Source organism: Accipiter gentilis, chromosome 10 (assembly GCF_929443795.1).
Source record: "Accipiter gentilis chromosome 10, bAccGen1.1, whole genome shotgun sequence".
NCBI lineage: Eukaryota > Metazoa > Chordata > Aves > Accipitriformes > Accipitridae > Astur > Astur gentilis.
In genome coordinates, this window is record NC_064889.1 from 16,237,218 (window position 1) to 16,259,848 (window position 22,631).

At 38.2% G+C, this 22,631-nt stretch overlaps 1 long non-coding RNA gene across 1 annotated transcript; it reads left to right on the forward strand.

Moving 5' to 3' along the window:
- On the forward strand, positions 1–22,420 carry LOC126043622 (uncharacterized). Its single transcript, XR_007507484.1, has 6 exons — positions 1–70; positions 300–2,215; positions 16,520–16,609; positions 18,041–18,266; positions 18,732–18,876; positions 21,305–22,420. It is a non-coding gene; the product is annotated as an uncharacterized LOC126043622 (long non-coding RNA).
- Positions 22,421–22,631: the final 211 nt, after the last annotated feature.

The following is a 22,631-nucleotide window of genomic DNA, read 5'->3' on the forward strand; positions in this document are numbered from 1 at the left end:
TCCAAGTCCTGGAAACTCAAAGCTAAATGCTTCTACTAGGCTGGCTTAGGCAAATGTGGACTTTCAGGAGGTACGTTCACATGTGTTTCATCTTCAGCAGTAAGGAATGGACATAATGAGAGGTGTTATAGACAAAACGTTTAGCTTATGCCTCTAAGCCAGTTGTAGCCAACAGGTACTTCTTTAGCAGCCTTGCATAGGACTGACTTCTGTGTGGAGTAAGGATGAATCATGGGGCTGGTCTTTGGTGACAACATAAACGAATGTCAGGAAAATTAATTCACTATATTGTCTTCTAGGTCTTTGTTTCATCTCTGGAGGAAGATGGAGGAAATCCATGCAGGAAAAATTCACCAAGGGATATTTAACAAAAAGATAACACCTGACTTGAAGTCACTGAGCCAGAAATTGCTGGAAGCTGGGAGAGGATACCTGGGAAAGTATCACTTACTCTTCTATTACAGTCTTCTGCATTTATCTTCTATCACACAGGATAATTTGGCTTAACCTAGTACAGCTGTTCTTATGTCTTGCATTCAGATTTATATGGATTTATTGATACACAGTGGATATTTACATGTACATTTTAGCTAGTATGTGGTATAGTTCTTCCTAAATCCCCTGTAGAGTCAATGGGGAGCAAAATGTTCCTGCAGGAGGCATTTCAGAGAAAAAGCCTAGCTTGGGTTCTCTTTCTCCAGGTAATCCTCTATCCACTGACAGCAGAGGGAGATTAAAACATCTGAGCTGGCTGATACAAGCTGCATAGCGTTGAGAGGTTTCTCCTGACCCCAGCCTGTCCATCACCACTGAAAGTCCCCCTTAACACCCACAATCTATGGCAAGTCCCATGTAATGAAAATTTGCGTTGTGCTGTATCAAAATACCATATCAGATTCAACAGAGAATAACAATCATAATGCAATTACTCTATTTCATAGCTACAAGGAGAACAAGACACAATGGGGCTTACTGTTGGGTGCATGTGGCTTTTTATCACTATTAAGCTGCAGTGTAAAATTCACTGCATCTCTGAAGCCCCCAAGGGACATCTCTTGACCCTTCTGACTGCTTCGCAGCATGGTGGATTAGGCAGCTCAGCATCTCTGTGAATAGCTGTCATTCTGGTGGCGTACCCGTTTGCTGCCAGCACAGTCACAAGCGGAGAGCCCAACAGAGAAACAACGCGCAAAGATTTGCCCCTGCAGGGTGGGACAAAGGGGAGGACTGTGGTAGGTGGGGTGAGGCTACTGCAGTTTGGAGGCACTGGTGTAAATGCTGGTGACTGAACGTGCCCCTTAAGCAGTGCTGGAGCTGCCATGGCACCTGGTCCCGTGGGCCTCCAGCCCTGCCTGTGTTTTCTCACTTCATATGAGAGAACCAGCAGAATAACAAAAGACTATTTCTAACATGTTTCACTGGGTGTTTTTCCCCCCCTCTTTGTCTGGGATTATTCTGAACATAGCTTAAACCTTAGTGCCCTCTTCTGATCTTGAAATAGGTGTCAGCTCTCGGCACACCTGTCCCTGCAGCTCCAGCTCAGCAGTGTCAAACAGTTGTTTGAAGTTAGGCAACCATTTGGGGACGCAGATATTTTAATTCCTAATCAGCTTTAAAGCCTTCAACATTTACTCTGATCAGAAACAGGAGCTCAGGCTCTTTCCTACATATAAAAAAACGATTTTTTTTTTCTCCCCAGCAGGAGCTGTAGGCTTGATCTGAAGTCCACAGAAGTAAAGGGATAAACCCTTATCAGCTCTGGCCCAGCCCTTAACACAGCAAGTTCTTTGGCCAGTAGAGTCGCTTAGGCTGAAAGAGGCGTACTATTACAAGGTCTTCAAGGGACAAATACTAATTAAGGATAATCTGGTAGAAAATGTTGCCTTTCTGGACATGTTTAACATGGGAAATACTCGTAAAGTGATAATTCTACAATTCCTTACATTTGTAAGGCTTTTCAATGCTAAAAACCAAATTTAGTTTGTGTGTCCATATCTGTAGACAGATGTATGTAATGCATATTGGGTATATCTCTTACACTCAGATAGCTGCAGACTGTATGAATAAGTTCATTCATCATTTATAGGCTGCCACCTCTGGGATGGAAGGCAGCAGCTGTCAAGGAGAGCACAGCAGTCTCAAGGCATATTCAGAAACTCTGCATTGTAGGGTGATTCCACGCAGACGGAAGTAGAAACCTCTTCTTTACAAAAATGTATGTTTTTCTTCTAAAATCATCTTAAAATCATGTTTTTTACTGATCGCCATCTAAAAAAATTCTTATAAAATGTTTGCCTTGAAGGCATTTGATATGTCCAAAGTCTGCTAAATGTTGCTAAATCTTCTAACGCTAAATTTACTGCAAAATAAGGTTATGAATTAATTGTCACGGTACTGACTTTTCTAGACTGTGGCTGTTTGCTTATGCTTTAAGCAGCTAATATTCTGCAAACTGAGAGTTGTGCAACTGCAAATAAACATTCTCTACTGACAAAACTATTTGTTGATATTTTTAGATGGGAATTGTTGAGACACTGATGGGCAGATTAACACTAGAGGCCTCTCGAGCAAAAGGTTTATCAACACATTAAGCAACAAAAGGGATATTTATAGTACTTTCCTGGAATATGTTTTTTCCAGCTCTCTATTGCCATCTTGAGCCTCTTGCCGCCTTCAACAGAAAATCCAGACTGGGGCGTAACACATATAGAGACAAAGGGAAAATAGATTTCCAGCCCTGGTGACTAGAGCCCTCCCTAGTCATCAGGTGCAAGTCACCAAGTGTAAGAGAAACAACATTATTTAGTTTAGTTGAGATTATACACATCATGACAAAGTATAGCAGGAGTTAAAACGGAGTGCCAGGGCACTGTGATGCTAGTGGAAATTTGTTGTAAGAGGTGGCAGAATAAGGTTCTTGGAAAGCAGCTGAGCTTAGGCCCAATGTGGAATTCTTGGATACATGCATCATGCAGACACCACTGCGGCTGTCAGAGCAGCTAATAAGGGTTTAGAGTACATTTGCAGGGGGATAGAGAAATACTGAAAGTGCTATCCTACCTGTTATGCAGATGTTTTGATACCATTCTCTTTGTCCAGTAATTGCCCTTCACAAATTTTTCACCTTCCTCTGAAAATCAATACAACAGGACAGATCAGGTATTGTGGTTCCAGTGATCCTAACTGCATACCAAAGAAAATCTACAGATTTCCAAGTCCCTTGAGATAGATGGCATAAAAAGTAGAAGCCTGAGGCCTTCCTATGTGGGCATTTCTCTAACACCTCCTGCTTTCTGCTTTGTAATCTCAGACTTCTTTTTATAGGTTTATAACTTTTAAAAGTCTTTTTTCTTATTATTCCCTATTCTTTCCCATTGTCTTATATTACACTTGGTTACAGTATTCTCAGTCAGTATTCAGAACTCAGTATTTTATGAGTAATCGGTGTCCTAGGCAGCAGGAATATGATTGCGAAATCATTGTTACTAATTGAATACTTGGTGGGGGATCTCTTCCCCTCCACTGAGTGCTTGACATATACTAAAAATAAGTTGCTAAAATTTGATTCTAATAAAATCTACTGCCCATAGCCTGTTTTAGAATCTTGAGTGTATATGGGCATAGTATTAGCAATCCCAAGTACTTTCCACTTCCAAACAGAGGATACTGGTTTAAAGCACCATTTACACTCCTTTCTAATAAATCTCATAGTAGTAGCTGACACTAGCACAGTTTAAACTGTGTTAGCAGAGGGTTTAATTAAACCCTGATGAAAACGGTTTTCCACCCCGCTTTCTGCTACTGCTCTACTGCAGCAAATATTGGTCCTCTCTCTTAGCTTGTTGACCTGGGAGTTTCTAGAGTATGTGCCAAGTCGGTACACCCAGCTTCTAGCCTCTCCTGACTGGTGAGGGGGATACGCTGTGGTGAGATACAGAGGTGCCATTCATTAATGACCAAATGCAAGTAAAATTTTGAAGGTGTTAGGCCTCAAGATCATTACTCTATAAAATAACTGGGACAAAGGAAAAGTGTATGTTTTGTGCCTGCAGCAGCTGAACAAATAGGTGTCTCCCCAGTCCTCTGGAAACATAAATTCACTACTTTTTCGTGGTTTTGTACTCATTTCAGTGCTCGTATTGGCTTCCTAGGATTTGGGTGGTTCTTCAGACACTGGTTATTTATCAGCCTTAGCATTTCTTCAAAAGAATGGCCTAATTTGTTGGATTCTGCCTTTTGTAATCTGACTGCTGGCAATGGTCTTCCAGAAAGATACTTAGGCACACCTATCTTGGGCTTTCAGAATTCATAGAGCTGATTATTTTTAACTACATTCTTGGGAATAATCTTTGGATGGTGTGTGTTTGCATTTGTACTGATGTCACCACACTGCTGTAGTGCTGCCTTCAATGCTCCTTTTTATGTATTTCCTGCAAGTGCCACATGAAATGATCAGTGGATTCTTGGAAAAACAACAGGAAATGATATAATAGTACCCACAAGTTCTCTGTATTGACTCTTCCACAGACTTGCTAGTCTTTGAGCCTAAAAATTGTTGGTAAAACAAAGATATTTGATCTTATTCTCTGTTCTTGATTCTTGTTTGTGTGCTACAAGCCCTGACCTTTTGCTGTTTTATTATGGAAGAAAAAGGGAAAAAGAGACAAAGAACTAATTATAGAGATTATTGTGGCTTTGATTATAGGGGTAGTTGTTTAATTTAGTTGCTTTACATTCCTAAGTAATTATTAGCAGGAATTCACATGGAAACATTGTGTTATCTGCAAGTAAGTTACAGCTTGCATTGAGACACTGCAGAAATGTTTATATAGTAGAATCATAGATCTGGTATAAAATTTGTAGGACACGGAATAAGTAATTGCCTTTTAAGTCTACCTCAGTACATTCAAACCATAAAGGATAAGCTATAAAAATGGAGGAAAGCTACAGGAAAAACTGTTGTCAGTGGCATTGTTCCTCGGTAGCCTTACAGAGGTCATGAGCTGTGGAGGACGAGACAAAGATTTCAGTGGAAAATTATAGAAAAATCACCCAATGCCAACATCACAGAAACAGGAACAGCTGGAAGGTTTGTGCTTTTGGCCACATCTAAGGGGATCTCAAAGTTCTTCTTAGAAGATTTTGAATATTTATAGCTGAGAATTCAAAATCCTTATCTCATTGTTGGCCTGAAAATAGCTTTTCTTTTGGAGATATGTTGACTTTTTCTGGTTTGTTGTGTAGAATTTACTACATAACTTTCCCTTCTTACGGGTTTAGTTTCCATCTGAGGGATAATTTATCCCCTAGATGCTAGCAATAAACAAGACCTATTACATTGTTTAGAGCCTTCCAGCCTCATTTGGTTAATTCCTTCAGTAAATTCCCTCCTCATCTGGGATGATTCCTCAATAAATTCTCCAGGCCGAGTCGGGTTTTCACCACATTCCTTTAAAGTCTCATCACTGGATGAGTCCCAATAGATGTCTTAGTCTAGCAAAGCACTGAGGTGGTGAAGCTGTGCATCCTTGCCTGGCAGGCAAAGTGCCACCTCTTCACTTGTGCCATGCTGTTGACAGTGGCTTGCCGGGAGCCTTCCTTGATGCTCCTACCTTGGGCATTACCCGTATATGTTACTGTAGAAGGTATGAATACAGTTTTAAACCGATAGTCACAAACCCAAGGAAATGAAAAGAGCAGTCTGCCTTCTCTGAATCCTGCAATGAAGTCCTTCGCTATGTTAAAATAACTCTGGTACCAGGAACAGTCTAATCTTACCAGGATAAGGTCAAAAAGTGCCTTTTTACCCTAAAGCAGGATATTTTACTCAAGCAGTAGATGAAATTAATCTCTCCTGATCTCTCCATTGCAACTGCTGGATAGCTTCCAAGACTCAAGCAGGCCTGTGTAGCATTAGCTCGAGTACTTCAGGATTCCTGTGGTCTGAAAAAAGGCATATCCCATAAATAGTGCTTTAGTTCTTTATTCGTGGCATTGGAAGCTCTGTAATGAGGTAGAGGACAGAAGACAGTGACAGACCTCAGTGGCTGCATTTACTGAGACTTTCAGAAGGACTCAAACCAAGTGCAGTTGCCCTGGTTATAGCTCATCAGCCCCAGACTTTACCCTCTCTAGAACAGCGACACTAACAGTTGTTCTAAATCATTAAGCACTTTCACGATGATTTAAAAAAAAATTCAAAACCCCCAACAAAAAAAAGTGACCCCCAAAACCCCCAGAAAACACTTGGGGTGTGACTACTGTGTACATTTTAACTCAACAGGCATGAGTTTCTCAGACCGACTGTAATTCCTTAGTTTCCTACTTCACAGTTAATTGAAATGGGATATGGATTTGTATTTTCTGAATGCGAACAACCCCTCTTCAGCATTTATTTTGTTAAGATAGGCAACATGCAACATAAATTCTGAATAGAACTGGCATCAGCTTAATGTAGTAATATACTGAACAGGAAGTTTACTGAAAAATCTTTAATTTTGCCCTCCTCCAGCACAAACCCACAGTGTTACTGTGTAATGTAAGCTATTTGCTTTATACTGCTTGGGAATTTAGACTGTTTGGAGACCCTGCAAGTGAAAACAAAAAGTATTGGACACTTCTACTGTATTTCTTAAAAAAAATATTGCTCTTATTTAGTTGTTCATTTAAATCTTTTCCCACAGCAGATTTTTGTAGCCATGCTATACTACTATCAAAAAGATTTGATTCAACTGAGGAGGCAAATGAGACCAATGTGTTTTGTCATGATTGAGAATGAAGAAAAATTAAGCCCCTTTCCACTGTAAATACTTACACGTTGGGTAGTGCAAAAATTTGCCTTGGGAAAAGTGTTTACAGTAGAAACACTGTTCTTTAAGTAGTCATAACATTCTGAATGTTGTTGCTAAAACTTAGTTACTCTTTATTCTTTGTTTTCTGACAGACTCTATGAAATGTCAGGTAATACACTTTCAGAGCTTGAACCGTCATGCCACTTTATTGTTTTAATCATTGTGAAAGGAATTATTTCATTCACTATCCAATTACATTTCTGAGTATGCTCATTTTAATAGGTTAAGTATTTTCCTAATTTGTCTGCTAATCACTAGAAACACATTTGGCCTCAGTTCAGAGTCTGTTGTGTCCTAATTTCAAGCTGGGATTAACACAGTACTAAGAAATCCAAAACAAGGCTGTGTAATGGAATTAGAGTATTTTGCAAACGCTCAGGTGAGAACAAGTAGGGCTGATTGTTTGTATGCTTAGGGTTGCGTGTACTTATCTCCACCTACACCCATAAAGGTCAGGATTTTCACTGGTTAATGCAACTTCCTTAGCAGGGTTTAATTACCAGAAATAAAAGAGCGTGCAATGACAGAAAAGTTAGTTTCTCATGTAATTAAATTGGGTTTGCACTGTTTCTGGTAGATGGTTTTTTGCTGGGTGAATAATTGTATGTACTTTCATTGTGGTGGCTGTACTGTAAATGGATTCATGTATCTTCCCCAGAATGAAACATGGTTTTCTGAAAATTTACCACCTGGCAGGTGTCAGGAAAGGTGAGATTAACTTCTAGCACTATTACAATTTATTCAGCACAAATCTGAAAATGTTTTCTATTAACCAGAGATTAGTTTTGTTAGAATCCTTTCCCCGCACCAAATTAAATGCCTGAAAAACATTGCTCATCTTTCTTATCTAACAGAATATAATCCTTATTATTTATTTATGGAATTATGGATATTATTGATTTCTACAAGATTACCGACTAAATGTTTATTAGAAATAAGCCTGAGAAATGAAATGAAGGGTATGGTTTTTTAGATGTCTAAAATTTGGTCATGGTTTAATTTGGACTTGCCATGAAGACAGTATGAAGAAAAAGGCTTCTAATAAGTCTCAGAGCATTCTGCTAAATAAGAACTTGTCTCAAAAGTAATCTATTTTAAAATATGATTAGGTGATTTCATAAAACCCTGAGTCTTATTTTCACTACAAATGGCAGTGCTTGGACATGATATATAATGTTCTGTTTCCTGTTGGGCTATTATTAGACCAAGAAAACCAAGCTTCCCAGACCACCCCAGAAATAGGCTTATTCTCAAAAAGAAAAGCTGACAACAAGAATTATTAATGTCCCCAAAAGCTAACTCCTACACTGCAAGATAAATAGAAATATTTCAACCATCTGCAATAGTGTTAGTAGAGTTAGATAACTTATATAATATCTGGGATCAAGAAGAAAAGATAAGGAAGTAATTAAAAGTCATCTTATAGGCAATATAATACTTTGTGACAGCTACAATATTTATGAAAGTACATATATACTAAACATAGTTCTGGTATCACTCTGGGACACCTATGAGAGAAAATATAGAATAATTTTAACAGAACTCCCTAACTGCGATGAAATGCCTGGTTTGATGCCCTCTTGAAGGCCCACGTCTTCCTATTCCAGAATGATGCACTTGTTGCTCTTAGCTTTTTATGTTTCTAGTTATGCAGTGAGAGTGACTGACAAACAACAAATGTCATATGCCTCCTCCTCACCCTGTAACCAGAAGGGTGGGGTTAAAAGTGGGAGGGAAGAATGGAAGAGGAATAAATGAGAGCGCAAGAAATTTGGCAGCATCAGAAATCTGTATGTACAATGGAGTGCTGAATGACGCATTAAGGGGAACCACCTTAATTATAAATTACGTGTGGTAAATTACAAGATAAAAGTATTTTAGAAACTAAATCCATCCCATACTGGTATGTTGCATTATCCTGAAGTGACCCTGGGTAGCCAAATGGTCTTGCAGTCTGTCCTTGGCTCCTTTTGCGTTATACAGGTTCCTAAGCCAAATTTGTTAAGTTAAACATCTGAGCTGTAAATAAAGATCCCCAAAGACTACTGTGCTTTCCTTGTTCTAAGAATCCCTTCACAGTATGGCCCCAATTCAACTAAGTACTTAATATGTACTTAAATCCCACTTAAATCAATGGGATTTAAACATTTGCTTAAATGCTTTGCTAAATCACAGCCTATTAAACTGTTTATGTTGGAGATCAAATTGTAATTTATATTGCTGTGATTTCTTTTTCTGGTGTTATACATGAGACCCCAAACTACATTTCACTGTAGTCTTGCTTGAACCAAAGCTGGAACTGTTTAGAGGGAATGTGTGCAAGACCTGTATTCGTCATGTGCAAGAAACAGGTTTTAAACATTCTAGGCATCAGCTATTGCAAATGTGTGTTCTTGATAAAGTGAAGTCAAATAAACCCAGTTGAGACTGAATGTTTTTCAAGCACCATCATTTTGAAGATTAGTAACATGAAATTTTCCATTTTCAGTAATGATTAAAACCCCTGGTTAATGTGGGAATATATAGTTTTTACAGAATGTAGACAGGTGAAAATATTTGAGGAGGAAAAGAGTTATAAGTTTTTTTCTTCTCTTGCTGATTTGTTGGCAATCTTGTCTTGGCTTTTTTTTTTTCACAAACGCAACTAGGATTGACAAGGAAAACAGCCTTTTGTAGCAGATGAGGCACCAAGAAAAGCACTTGCCAAAAGGGCTATCAAGAATCCCCAAGTAATTTGATATGTAAGGAAAATATGTCAAAAATATTGCAACTGTATTTACTACAAATTTTTTTAGAAAAGAATCACATCCCTCTATGCCTGGGATGCCCAAAGAGATTACTTTGGCCTTATCACTGTTTTTTTGGAAAAGAGTGAGGATGGATGGTGGGAAAGTGAGGACTCTTCTTGACTTCTCCTATAATGCAAGCTCTCTGCTTGTAGTGGAATTCAGCCAAAAGACAGCTCATATGCCAAGAAAGCCCAAGTTAAGAGATGAGTGGAAAATACCAGATGCTTAAATTTGCCTGGGATTTTCTTAAAGCTGCTAATACTGGGTTTCTGCTTAATTAGCCAAATAAGGGATGGACTGTGCTTGTCTTTCATATACAGATATTTCTTGGATCAAGTAAGAATGAGTTGGCCACCTCTAAGGCACTTCTGTCCATGTAAGAGGAAGAGCTAGATGTTGGTTTCTTAAACAATATTAATAGGACATAATTGCTGTAGAGCATATCCCATACTCCTCACTCACAACACAGCTACCCTACCAGAATTGCCCCAACATTGGGATTCCTGAGACAGCTTGTTGTCTTGATGTTAGTTTAGGTTTCTATCGTGCAAAGAAATTACTCTCAATGGGTACATTTTCCCAGTTAGACAAGATTTGTTTCCAGTCAAACTGTTGTGTCTTTTGTTCACTGCTTAGCTTTCTTTTAAGCAACGAGGCTTCTCCCAAGCGATCTCAGTATTTTGTCTATAGCCTCAGGGGTATGGATGGACAAATAAGTCTGTCTCTGCTGGACATGAAGTGACCTTTCTGTGTGGAATGTTTTTCATGGGCATCTGTAAGAGTTCTTCAGCATTTTTGTGCCTCCTGAAAGGTAAGAACAAGTCAAACATGCGTTGAGGTTGTTTAAACGTGCAGAATCATAAGGCCATACAGAAGGACATTTGAAGTAAAGAAAAGGTGAACCTCTCAACTGAGAAAAACTGTATGGTATTGACTAAGTGTTGAATCAGCAGGGTAAAAAAAGCAAGCAGGGACTGGAGAGGAGTAGGTGGGATCAACAAGAACTTCAATATTAGATATCAAAACCATTTAAACTGTACTGTTCTTTGTGTCACTTGTTTCGCTGCATAATTAAAAAGCTTACAGCACTTGATAGTCTACTGAATATATCTGATATGGCCTTTTCAGACAGCAGATGTAAGTGGTCTGAACATATATAATTTCATAGTAATTTTAATGTTCCATTTGTTGCCATAATTTTATAAGACATACTTATATATTCATTTGTATGTATCACTTATAGAAAAATTAAATACATGCAGGATAGATTATAATATAAAACAAATTGATGTGAAGGTAATGTTTATATTCAGAATACAGTTTAATAATAATTTAACACTAACATTTTTTTCCAAATTATGTTGGATGAATTTTAATCCTACTTCAGAATGTAAAACATTCAAAAAATTAGAGTTCACCTCTGATTGACAGTGCTTGTTATGTATTAATTGATATGTATTGTAAAAGTGTTTCTTACCAGGATTTTTTAACATCTGCAGTGAGCCATTACAGGACTTCTGTGAAAGGGGGAAAATAGTCATTTGTTGAGCAGGGAAAGTAACTCTCCTCTCATACTTCATCTGATAATACAATTTCTTCATCTGTGTGTGTTCATTGAGGAATCTTTCTTTTGCAACTTTCTTTGTTTCCAAGCCTGGACAAAAGTAATCACTTCTTTTAAAAATCTTAGAATATTGCAGTGTGCTTTATTTCACCTCAAAGGCTGGTTTATGAATTGTACATGAAAGCGTTCCATGTTTTCATGTTGTTTTTTGAAGATTTAAAGTTTCCCCAAATATTTATTACTACCCACTCTTTTCTCACAACTATGAAGTGTAGATATAAAAAAGATGCCCCCTCCCATTTTCACATTCTTTATCACATATTGAATTCAATTAGAAAGGAAAATGGAAAAGAAATTAAATTGAAATGATATTACTTTCTTCAAATGATCATAATATGGTTTAATTTCAAATAAAATATTAATAAAGTATTAATTTTTCTTGGTGGGAAATTCCATTAACGGAACAGTTTCCCAGGGAAACAGAAACAAAGTGATTGACTGTTCTTTCTGTTTTAGTAATGAGATATTTCTAAAATAAATAGTTTTGCCTGGTTTAGCACTTCTCTCTTACATATTTATGCACAGTTCTAGGACCTCAACCTATATATGGTATGTTCTGGACCTTGTTTTGGGGTGTCTTAACTCTCTTAATTCTCGCATTTTTTAGAGGCTGTAAATTACAAGCAGGCTACAAGAGAATCACCTTCAGAGTCTATAATAAGAAACAGGGAAAAAGTTATACACATGTCTAATTTCAGTGACACAATGACTGGAATTATTTAAAAAAAAAAAAAACAAATGAGAAATATGTCCAAATGCAAATTCTCATGAAAAGGTTCAGAGTTTCAAAATTAGATCATTTTAATGTACTCTTATGGTTGGTTTTCAGTTAGAAAATTAAACCCCAGAAATGTCCCCCTAGCTAAATGAGGTTTCTGCAATGCTGAAATTAATCAATCAACTCTTCAATAAGAGCCAAGCCTCAAATCCACAAGCATGAAACAACAGCTAGTAATGGCTGTATAAATTGATTTCAGAAGGTTAAATGTGCACATTCAGGGCTTAGAGAACAAAGTCTTTATGGCCTTATCCAAATGGATATCTGTGTGACTCACATCACTTTGCATACACTGTAATCATGAAAATTAAGGGATTTAGATGAGGCCATGAGGTTTGATTCATATTGGAAAGTTGGATCAGGGTGGGTTGTTGTTTGTTTCGGGGTTTTTTTTCTGATGAACGAGGTCCATGGAAGTCTGACACTGATTCATTTCGTTCACTGCTGGGGCAGGAAGAGGGATATAAAAAACCCGAAGGTACTAAGTATGCGTGTGAAGGTAGCTTTCTTTGGCTGATGGTTGGGCACATTTAAAGGATAAAAATAGGGTTTCTCCTTAGACCTAGGTGAAAATCAAAGCCAGCAACAGTAGCTGGCTTCCATGCTAAGGTTGTGGCTGAGGCTGGCATCAATACTTTGACTAAACTTTAGAATAATCAGTCTGAAAAATGGATGCATGGTAAGAAGGGGATGTAAATCTATAAGTAATCATGCCTAAAGCCTGACTGGGTGGAAATAGGTAGGCTTTGGTTTACTGTTTAGCCAAACGTTTGCTCCAATATAGGCATATCAAATGGATTTGAATAAGTGTAAGTATTCTGAATGGCAGAGAAACCTGGCAAGAGCTAGATTTCAACCAAGAGAGGGATAGAGATGCATTGTGGAGAAGTCTTCTGCAGGTTTTCTCTGTGGGACTTTCCAAACTAAGGCTGTAATTAGATACAGGCAAAAAAGGGGTTCCTGGGCTGTGTTGACATTTAATATCTGTCACAGAAGAGGTTCCCAGGCTAAAATCAATGTTATGTCCAGACCGCAGAAAATTACAATTAGGGTAAGGGCATAGAGATCTCCCTGGACTAAAGTTTTTGCATTACCCATGCTAAAACTGTTTCAGATAGAATGAGGTAAAATTTGAATTGCAGTAGTTCACAGTAAGACAGAATGAGTAGGAGTCCTTGGCTTAGATTTCTGTTTAGGTGGTGGTGATCTTCTTTGTCAGGGCAAGGTTTCCAGGGCTAGGTGACTGGCCAAGCTTATGTTTAGATTTATGCATCTGTTCCTTGGCTTAATTAGAGCTTAAGACCTACAGCCAGTGTTGTCAAGCTGGGGCATGGAATGGCCAATTATCAAAAAATAGAAAATGAAAAGGGATAGGTGGTATAGTGACCGGGCACCATGAACAGTAATAAAACCAGCTGAATGACAGACAAACACAGGAAAGATGAAAGGTTTGACAATCAGTGTAATCAACACAAAAAGCCTAACTGCAGAAGACAGAAATGTAGTGGCTTCAAAAGTTCTCCCCCCACCCCTCCAATTTATTTCAAAAAAGCAGAAAGTAAAGATAATTTGATGCTGATGATTTGAATCATGTGCAGCATATAACCAAAAACAGAACAAGAAAAATAAAGGAGAAAAAAAAAATCAAGAAAAGGAGGAATTGTTTATTTTTGTTCATCTTTTTTAATGAGGTTTTGACAAATCTCAAAAGTATTTGCATTTTTGAAAGAAGCAACTTTTTGGAGCGCCTATGTGGATTTGAAGTACTCTGAGCCCTTTGACTGAGACCCCACACCTCCAGCTCTAATGCCGCAGTCTCTGCAGCCATCTCGCGGGGAGTCTGTGCATGTTCACGGCCACAGAGCCACGGAGGGACACGCGGGTAGTAAGCAGCACATAGTCGTCTTGCCGGTAAAGTCTAAACTCTAAGCTTTACGTCCTTGTCCCAGTGAATTTTTACTGGGTCAGAGTGAGCAGAGTCCTATGGCATGTGTCAATAGCGGCTGTAGATAGTGGTAGACAATTTCTCCTTTACATTTAAATCCTGGTTCCGCCCCCCCGCCCCAGTTACCATAGACTTACTTAGTAAGTATGCAGAGTTTGGGGCACTGGCTGCGGAGCAGCTGAAGGTTCCTTTCATGCTGAAGCTAAGTCTATGGTGTTATGGCACAGCAATCATCAGAGCTGCTGTTGACTTCCCTAAGGAGCCTTGGAAGGGTTAGCTGTGTTCGACAGCAGTACTGAAAGGCTGAACAGTCCGTTTCTGTTTCCTCCTTCTGTCAACTTAGATGCCTTCTGTTTTCCTGTTCTCTCTGATTATACCCTTACTGTTCCCATCCTGCCAACTCAACCAGCCAAATTCGACTTGGGGACAGTTATTTTCGTTCTTTTCATAACTGCTTTACTGTCTTCCTCACTATGTCTTCTTGCCTGTTCTTTGCTCTGCGAATCAGTGAAACAAAGGATGCTCACTTCACTAGAAATAGCAATCATTTTCCTGGGGGTTTTGTAGATTCAGACAGAGACGAAGCAAGCTTCCTTTCAGAAACAGACTTGTCCTGACAGGATCAAGTGATGGAGGTACAGGCCATTCAGTTCACTAATTCTTCTCTAAGGACTCTTAATGCCTTTTGATGATGCTTATCCCGGTGTCCTGCTACCATACTGCTGCCAGCAGTCAGCCTTTTCCCACGTACCGTTACATATTCCAGTCAAAGCTTCCCTTACTGCTTCTAGTGCTTCATTGGCAATTCAGGTCAGAAAGGTAGTCAGAGCTGTTAACCCAGCCAGGTAGAAATATGTTCATAATGTTGAACATCATTTTTCTTTGAATTCCTATGGGGAACTTCCTGGAGATCTCTAGCAAGCTGGCCTACCACCACCATCCGCTCCCGATGTGAGCTGGCCATGTGCAACCATCCACTTGCCAGCGGGAGGGCTCCAGTCCTCAGGTTTGTCTCCTAGTGACCCGGTTTCCTTGATACAGTGGGCAGTGTGGAAATGGTTTCTTGGTGATGGCTTGTGCCTTTGTTCTAAATATAAACGTAGTTTATCATGGGTAAATTGCTAAACTGAAAACCAAGATTATCTGTGCACCATTTTGGGAGGCTGTGGCAAAAGGCTGCCATGAGAAGTTCACGTCCAAAGCTTTATGAAGAGCTGAGTGGTTGGAGAGGCTGTGGCCTCTGCTTCCTCCTAAGGTTCCTCTGGCTTTGGTCCACCACTGAAGGTAGCTCTGTGAACTGTGCTTCAGAAATACATATGCAGAAACGGATAAGAATTTTTTTTTTTTTTCTGTTTAATCAGGGAATTGTAGTTTATTGTAGCACTCATATAAATGCTCAGAGACTATTATCTCCAACAGATGATCTTGCAATGAAAAGGATTAAACAGCTGAACCACCTATGTTTGGGTAAAGAAGCAACATAAATTGATTAAGCAGTTGTCAACCGGATATGAGATGTGAGACCTAAATCGAAGTGTAATTACCAAAAGTGTAATAATTATTGACATGGCTATCCAGGTTTTGAAAGATGTTTGTTACTAAAAGAAAAACTTCAGACATCTCAACGTTTCCTCTGTAATTTCTGTTCCTAGGAATCTCTCAAGAATTTATCCTAACCTGATAATTTATCGTCATATGTTACTCATATTATTAGCTGAAGCATGGACAGTTCATGAACTATCAGTGAAACTTATTGCTACTTGATCTTTTAGATATTCTGAGATCTGGACTTTGTGGCACATTTAGAGATGACAACGAGCTGTTTATCATACCAGTCTCACAGAAAAATTTCTTTCAGATTGGTTTGGATATGGTATGAGTCATAGCATCCTGAATAACTGAGCTCCAGCATCAGGTCTTATGCAACCTGTTCCCCTCCAATTCTTCCTGTTGTTGTCTGGTAGCTGATGCATTGCTACATTTCCCACTTTTATAAAATTGTATCTTGCGGACACTTAGCCTAATCAGGACACAAATGCTTTAGGCATTGCTTTTATGCCTTTTCTTTCCATTACAAAAATTCCTGCTAGGTGCTGTGCTGGCCAGAGTGAATATATTACCATCAGGAATGGGTGCATGAGAATTTTCACCTTCTGAAGCGGAGATTTGTGATCCCATGACTTGAACACTTCCCTTTCAGTATTCTTGGTTCCTAATTGATCTATATCAAATAACATTAATGTTAAATGTTCCAGGAAATTAGTGTATGTCATCTCAAATGATAGAATCTGGTTTAGCTACATTCATCTCAGATTCCAGTTGTTTTGTCTCTGTGTATGTCTGTGGATTTATTCTGTTGGGTTTTTTTTCCTCAGAGAAGTGCAGGTTCCTAATCTCATTGATCTGGTTGCTTCATATTAGGTCATGTTACAAATTCCAAATCAGGTTACAACAAAATCAGATTAGTTTCTTGTTCTTAAACAGAACAGCTTAAATGTCTGGACCTGGTACTTAAAAATTTATATTTTACAGAATCTGTCTACTTTGGCTGTGCAGGAGGAGCAGAGCACTCAGTATTGGATTCATCACCACCTTAATTTTATTTCAAGGAGACTTTCCATAGTAAGTAAACAGTGGGTTAAACTAATAGCCTGAGAAAGTAGTTTTCAGAACGCTCTGGCAGTTGAAATGTCGCTGGTCTTCCCACCAAAAGTTTCATTTACTGTCTCAAAAAATTCCTATGAAAACAATATATCATGTGGTCTGCACTCCAAGTTTGTTTTATGATCTAGCACTTACAATATATTGACTTTACTATTCATTATTATGAGAAGAGATTTGTTCTATGACAGTTAGACAATGGAGTCACATTTCTAGGAAACACATTACTCATCTGAATCAGGTGTCTCTCTCTTATATCAAAAACATCTAATTACTTATGAGGGCTTCACCTTCCAGCAGAAGATGTTGTTTCTGTAAATGTATGAAATTTTTCTACGTCAGAGGGTGTGGGACCAGACTTTGGAGAAAGCTATATTGCATTGCCACGTTTTCAGCTGCTCCATGATGGGCAATTAATTGGAGGTGGAGTCCTCATCCTATAGAAACGATATTTTCAAGGTCTTCATGGCTAGAATCCTCAGTTCCACTAGAGTATTTTCAAAGCCCTTAGAAACCACAAGAAAAGGTACTGAAAACCTTCAAGTAGGCTTTGAATCAGAGCCTAAACTTCCCTTAACTTTGGTTTCCTGTTGATAAATGTTAATAACAATAATACTAATTTCTAGTCATCTGCAGATATTAAGCATTTAATGTGGCATTGAATATTTATGCTATGCTGAAGTAGTGCTTAAAAAGTTCACTGAAGAGTTAAGCAAAAAGGATAAAATAAAAAACATTCTATTCTTAATTATTCTGATATTAAAGAAAAAAACCCCAACCTTAGCTGAAAAAGTAATGCAGCCCATGTATCTGAGGGAGGGAGGAAGAAAGAAGGATAATACAAATATCTTTCATGTTACATAGGTTCTCTTTTTTATTTCTAATTAATTGCTCACTTTTTCTTATTAACAGGTCTGAAGAATGGTCTTTGAGTTTTAAATGCTGGTTTGGATTTCAAATGGGGATTTAATTGTTTCTAGACTTTCACATCTATTTCCTGTGACTTTAGTATTCTTGGGCTTATCTCAGCTTCCCAGTGCCACCTTATGCTGTGCAATTAAACCAGATATACACAACTGTATGTGAAGTTCTTTTTCAGCTAGAAATGTCTTGTCACAAGTGTACTCCAAGTAAGTTAGTGGAAAGAACAGGAAGGGGGAATAATTAAAAAAAAATATGTATAAGTCAAAGTTATTGTTATTTGAATGGATCATACATCTGAAGCCGCAAATTGTACCAGTTACTAGTTCAAGAACTGTAAATGTGGCAGAGTTGCTAGTCAAATGGCCAAGGAAAACATTTCAAGTCTTCCAAATGAAAATGTGATAGTTGAAAAGAAATATTCAGGTCAGAATATGTCCTAATAAACTATCTATCCTTTTTCTTGTTCAGCTGAAAACATCTTCTTTTCAATGTTTCCCTTACTTTTCCAAGAGCTGATCTAAATTTTATTAAAAGTAAAACACATTTACCAAAGGAACCCGTTAAACCTGCTAGCAAGCAATACACAGGGAAGCAACTTGGCCACATGGTGGAGCTTTCTGCTCTCTCTGCGGGAAAAACGGCCACAAGAGCTGACTGCCAGCATCCTCCAGCAAAGAGGGAGATACTAAGTCCTGTAAGTTCTCCTAGAAATACCGTTCTTTATGGTCATTTATGCTTATATGTGTAATGGGGGGTGTGGATGGCTTTTTTTTTTTTTTTTTCCCCTCCAAGTCTGGAAACTGCATCTAATGGTGAAATTAACTACCAATGCATTTAATTCAGACTGGCAAATTCTAGTTTGCTTCTGGCATTACGGTTGCACTTTTAGTCTACTGTCAGATGCAGATGAAGGGGTCCCCAGCCTATTCATCATCCCTAGATGCATCAAATTCATCATACATGTACATTTATTTTACAAATAAATGCAGTATACTATCCTTGCCCTGTTTCCACACTGGACTTCTGCCTACAAGAAGCTTATATGCTTTACCAGGCTCATCTTGTATAGTACTTGGATCACACTGAAGGGAGAGGCTAAAGATCAGCAGTGGATGAAGGAACATTACTTAATAAATTGCTAATCCATCCTCATTAACAGAGAAGTCCTTCCAGAGTGGATATTAAGACAAAGAGCTTTTGGCGTTTGTGCAGACTTGAGGGAACATCTGTGTTTGTGATGGCAGAAGATTCATTGCGTGATAATAGAAATGAAGCCTCAAAGGAAAATCCTTTTGCTGATAAAAGTAAGACTTTTTATAAGAATTAACTTTCACTGATGTTGTGTTCTTTTTTTTTTTCTTCCCAGATTTATTTTTGTCATCTTTTCTTACCTATTGGTAGATGTTTTATCCCTTTAGAAATGAGTCTTCATTTTGCAAGAACTAATTAGATCATATAACAATATTTTCAGTGGTTCTGTCTTCTCACTCACTTTTGTGTGCTTTGAATTAGAATACAAATTTAAAGGTCTGTCTATACATATAAATTGCACAGGCTGAATTAAATAACTTCCTAACTTAGAGTCAGTTCAGTTTAATTCTTTAGGCATTTAAACCAGTTACCCAATTAAACAAATCAGTATTAGTTACAGCTAAGATGATTTACAAGTGTACAAAGAGATTGCACTCATTTAATTAAACCTACAGAAGTTGATTTAATTCCATCAATATAATTTCTGCATTTAGGTGTCACCTTGAAACATTTTTAAATTGTGAAAAGAACCGTATAGCTTAGAACTTTGTGAAGAACGTATGTCTTTAAAAAATGTGTGAAGATTAAATTTTGTGACTAGAAGAGAATTTCATGATTACTCTGTAAGCAGGAAAAGACAAGAAAGGGGAGCAAAACAAAGCTGATCAGACTAATTTTGTTGTGCAATCTTAATGAAGAACTAAATGTTAATGATAGGTTGTGAGCCACAGACCTTTCATCAAGACTTAAAAGCGCTTTGCAGGAGCTGAGCCCTAGAGACTGTCCATATGCAACTTCATAGCACCTCTCAAATCTTAGATGAGTTAATTTAGCCAAGCCCATGCTGCCTATTATAGGGTTTCTCAAAACATTGCACCTACAGTGCATATAAAAAAATACCATGAGACCAGTGAACACAACAGACAAACTTACAAAAAACAACACGTGTTTAACATGTGCTGGCAGGAAGAAGATCATTACCACCATATCTGAGAAAGTCTCTACACTGCTTACATAATTTGAGGGTTTTCTTCTAACTTTTGGGCTCAAACACTCAACCTCCATAACCTTGATGATAACATTTAGTTCAGCAGCAGAATAAGGCTTATGTATTTGCATCAAGAGGTCCGTGGAGGAAAGGACGATTTGAAATATATATTACAATTTTGTTAGTATTTACTTAATGTTTGTAAACTATATTTTGTACTTTTTGCATTGTTTTTATAATCCTTTTGCGCTTACGATAGCACACACAAAAGCCCCTCAAATCCAAACAAGCAAAAAATCCAAGATCCTTACTCTGCAAAAATGGGCTAAGAAAGGATCTTCCCTTGAAGATGTGAGTGTTCTGCACTCTCTTCTAAAAACTAAGCTATGAACTTTTAATGCAAAGGCTATGGGTCTGACTTACCATCCACTGAAGTCAAGGGCAAAAACGGGATTTCATTCATCATTGTAGTGCTCCTTCTGTTCAGCTGAATCACATCAATTCAGAATACTCAAAAGCTCCATAGCTGTGTCTTTTCCTTTTGAGACTAAAAAGCTATTATGAGAAAATTTGTTATGTTAAAAAAGTGAGGGTGCTAATGGATTATTAAATATTTGGGTTAACCTTACTAGAGATGTTTTCATTGGGATAACCCAATTTAATACAGTATAATAGAATTTTCTAGTATATGTTAAAGTCTAAATGGTGATGTATAAAAGCAAAGAATGAAAGTCCCTTTGAGAAATCTGCTTGAAAGCTGATTATTTGAAATTTCTGTAATCTTATAAGTCCTTATTCCAGTGATGAGATAATGATATAATTTAAAAGTGGGTGGCTTAGTGATATATATGTTTCATTTAGATTCTTCCTAATAGGTGACGTTTATTGAAAGCTGACTCTTGAACTGTGTTCCATTCCTTGCGCTATCTATCTGCCTTGGAGCCGTTAGACACTGTAATTACATTTTGCTTCATTTCCTGTATAATTTATGTGAAAATCCTTCCATGGTAGGAAAGCACAAAGTCCAGATAATGAGAACATGACAATGTATAAGATTTAAGATGGTTGTTGAGATTGCAGCTCGGACTGCCAATGACTCAGGCACTTTCAAGGTCACCCAATATGTAGTGAGCTCAGGAAGCACAGCACTTCTGAGACTGTATAAAATAAAAACATTTTGCTGCTTTTAATAAACATCAGTCTTAACATCATTATTCCTAGAAATAGAGGTGTGTCTTATGGGTAGAGCAAGAATAAATGCCAAATCTTATTGTGTTGAATTGCTGTGGCATTTGGCCACTAGCACACTGTCTTTGTGTGAAGAATACTAAGAACAGTTTTGCGTCAGGGCATAATGTTTTGAAGTCTCGAAAGCTTTGCTATTTTGTTTTGTTACACTTTCAAAGTTTCCCCCTTGGCAGTTTCTTGATGGCACTAGATGTATTTTTTTAACTAATGTGTTTCTTAATGCTGATTTTTTTTTTCCCCTTCAGAAAACTCCTGTAGCTAAATCATTATGCTGCCAGTTCCTCTCATCACCAGCCTGGTCCACGTTACATCTAGAGGTAATCAGCTGGATTTGTTTTCCAGGCTAAGGATATTGTGTATCTTCATTATGCACTGGTGACTCTGAGGATTTGTGGACTTTGTCTAGGTAGAACTTCTGAATCCTGTTTTAATACTGCAAACACTGTATACACTTGGGTGCCTTTCACTGCATTCTTACCATATATTTCATGTCCTAACAAACAGAAATGGGCCACAAGACAAATGCTAATGAGCATGTTGGCCACTGAAAGCAACATTTGGTTCGCTTTGCCTCCTTGGTGTAAAGAGAGAGAAAGTTTGCTCCAAATTCCCTGTGGGAAAACTACGGGGAGCAGCTTTCCCCAGAGAACAGATGGATGGATTTTGGTGAAGCCTTTAAAGTCTGATCTTAGGAAGACTAAAGGAGTTTTGGGTCTGAATAAGGAAATGAGGAGACAAGTTTAACAGAGGAAGCAGGTACATTTCCAAGGAAGTGAGGAGGGGACCAGCCAGAGCTTGAAGGAAACATCCTGTAAAAGGCACAGGCTGTGAGTGAACTACTGCAGGGGAATCCTGTGACCCTTAGGCTCTCAGGCAATTGTTACATGGTACCATAAATCCATGCTACAGTTGAAAGGGATGAGCCCACCCAGCTCCCTGCATTCCCTTGGTTCATTCCCACCACCTCTCTTGTGTTCACAGTAAGGATTATGCTGCTGAATGGTAGCTGAATCAAAGAACTGATCTGCTGAAAACTAATCTGGAAAGTGGGGAAAGGCAGAAGATTGTAAGAAGTATTATGCAGAGGTGCTGAATTCAAGTGATCATGCAATCACAGCCTCAATACTTTTCTAAGTACTGCATTGATGCAATATCCTGGAGAGCAAGTGGAACAAGTGCATCTCTTTGCAGACAATAATTTGAATGGCTGTGTTTGGGTTTTTTTCCTTGGACAAATGATGATTGTTGTTTGCTAATGAGTTAACTGTTGTGTATCTAAACAACTTCCTAGGTGATGCAGTAATAGAATTAATAACATTCCTCATGCAATGAATTAAGCTGGTCTGGATTTCCTCCCATTTTTTGTGAACATTGGGTTTGTGAAGAGGTTAGACAACAAATGCCAGAGAACTATACTATTTCAATGCCAAAGGCCCTCTAAAATTGGGGTGCAATTTTAGGCTGTAAAATTGAGTGGCTGTTACAAAAAGCAAGGGAACTAGAACAACAGATTTTTATGGATGTCTGCTCCAGCCACACCCCACGTCTCCCAGGCTTTTGCTTTGTAAGACT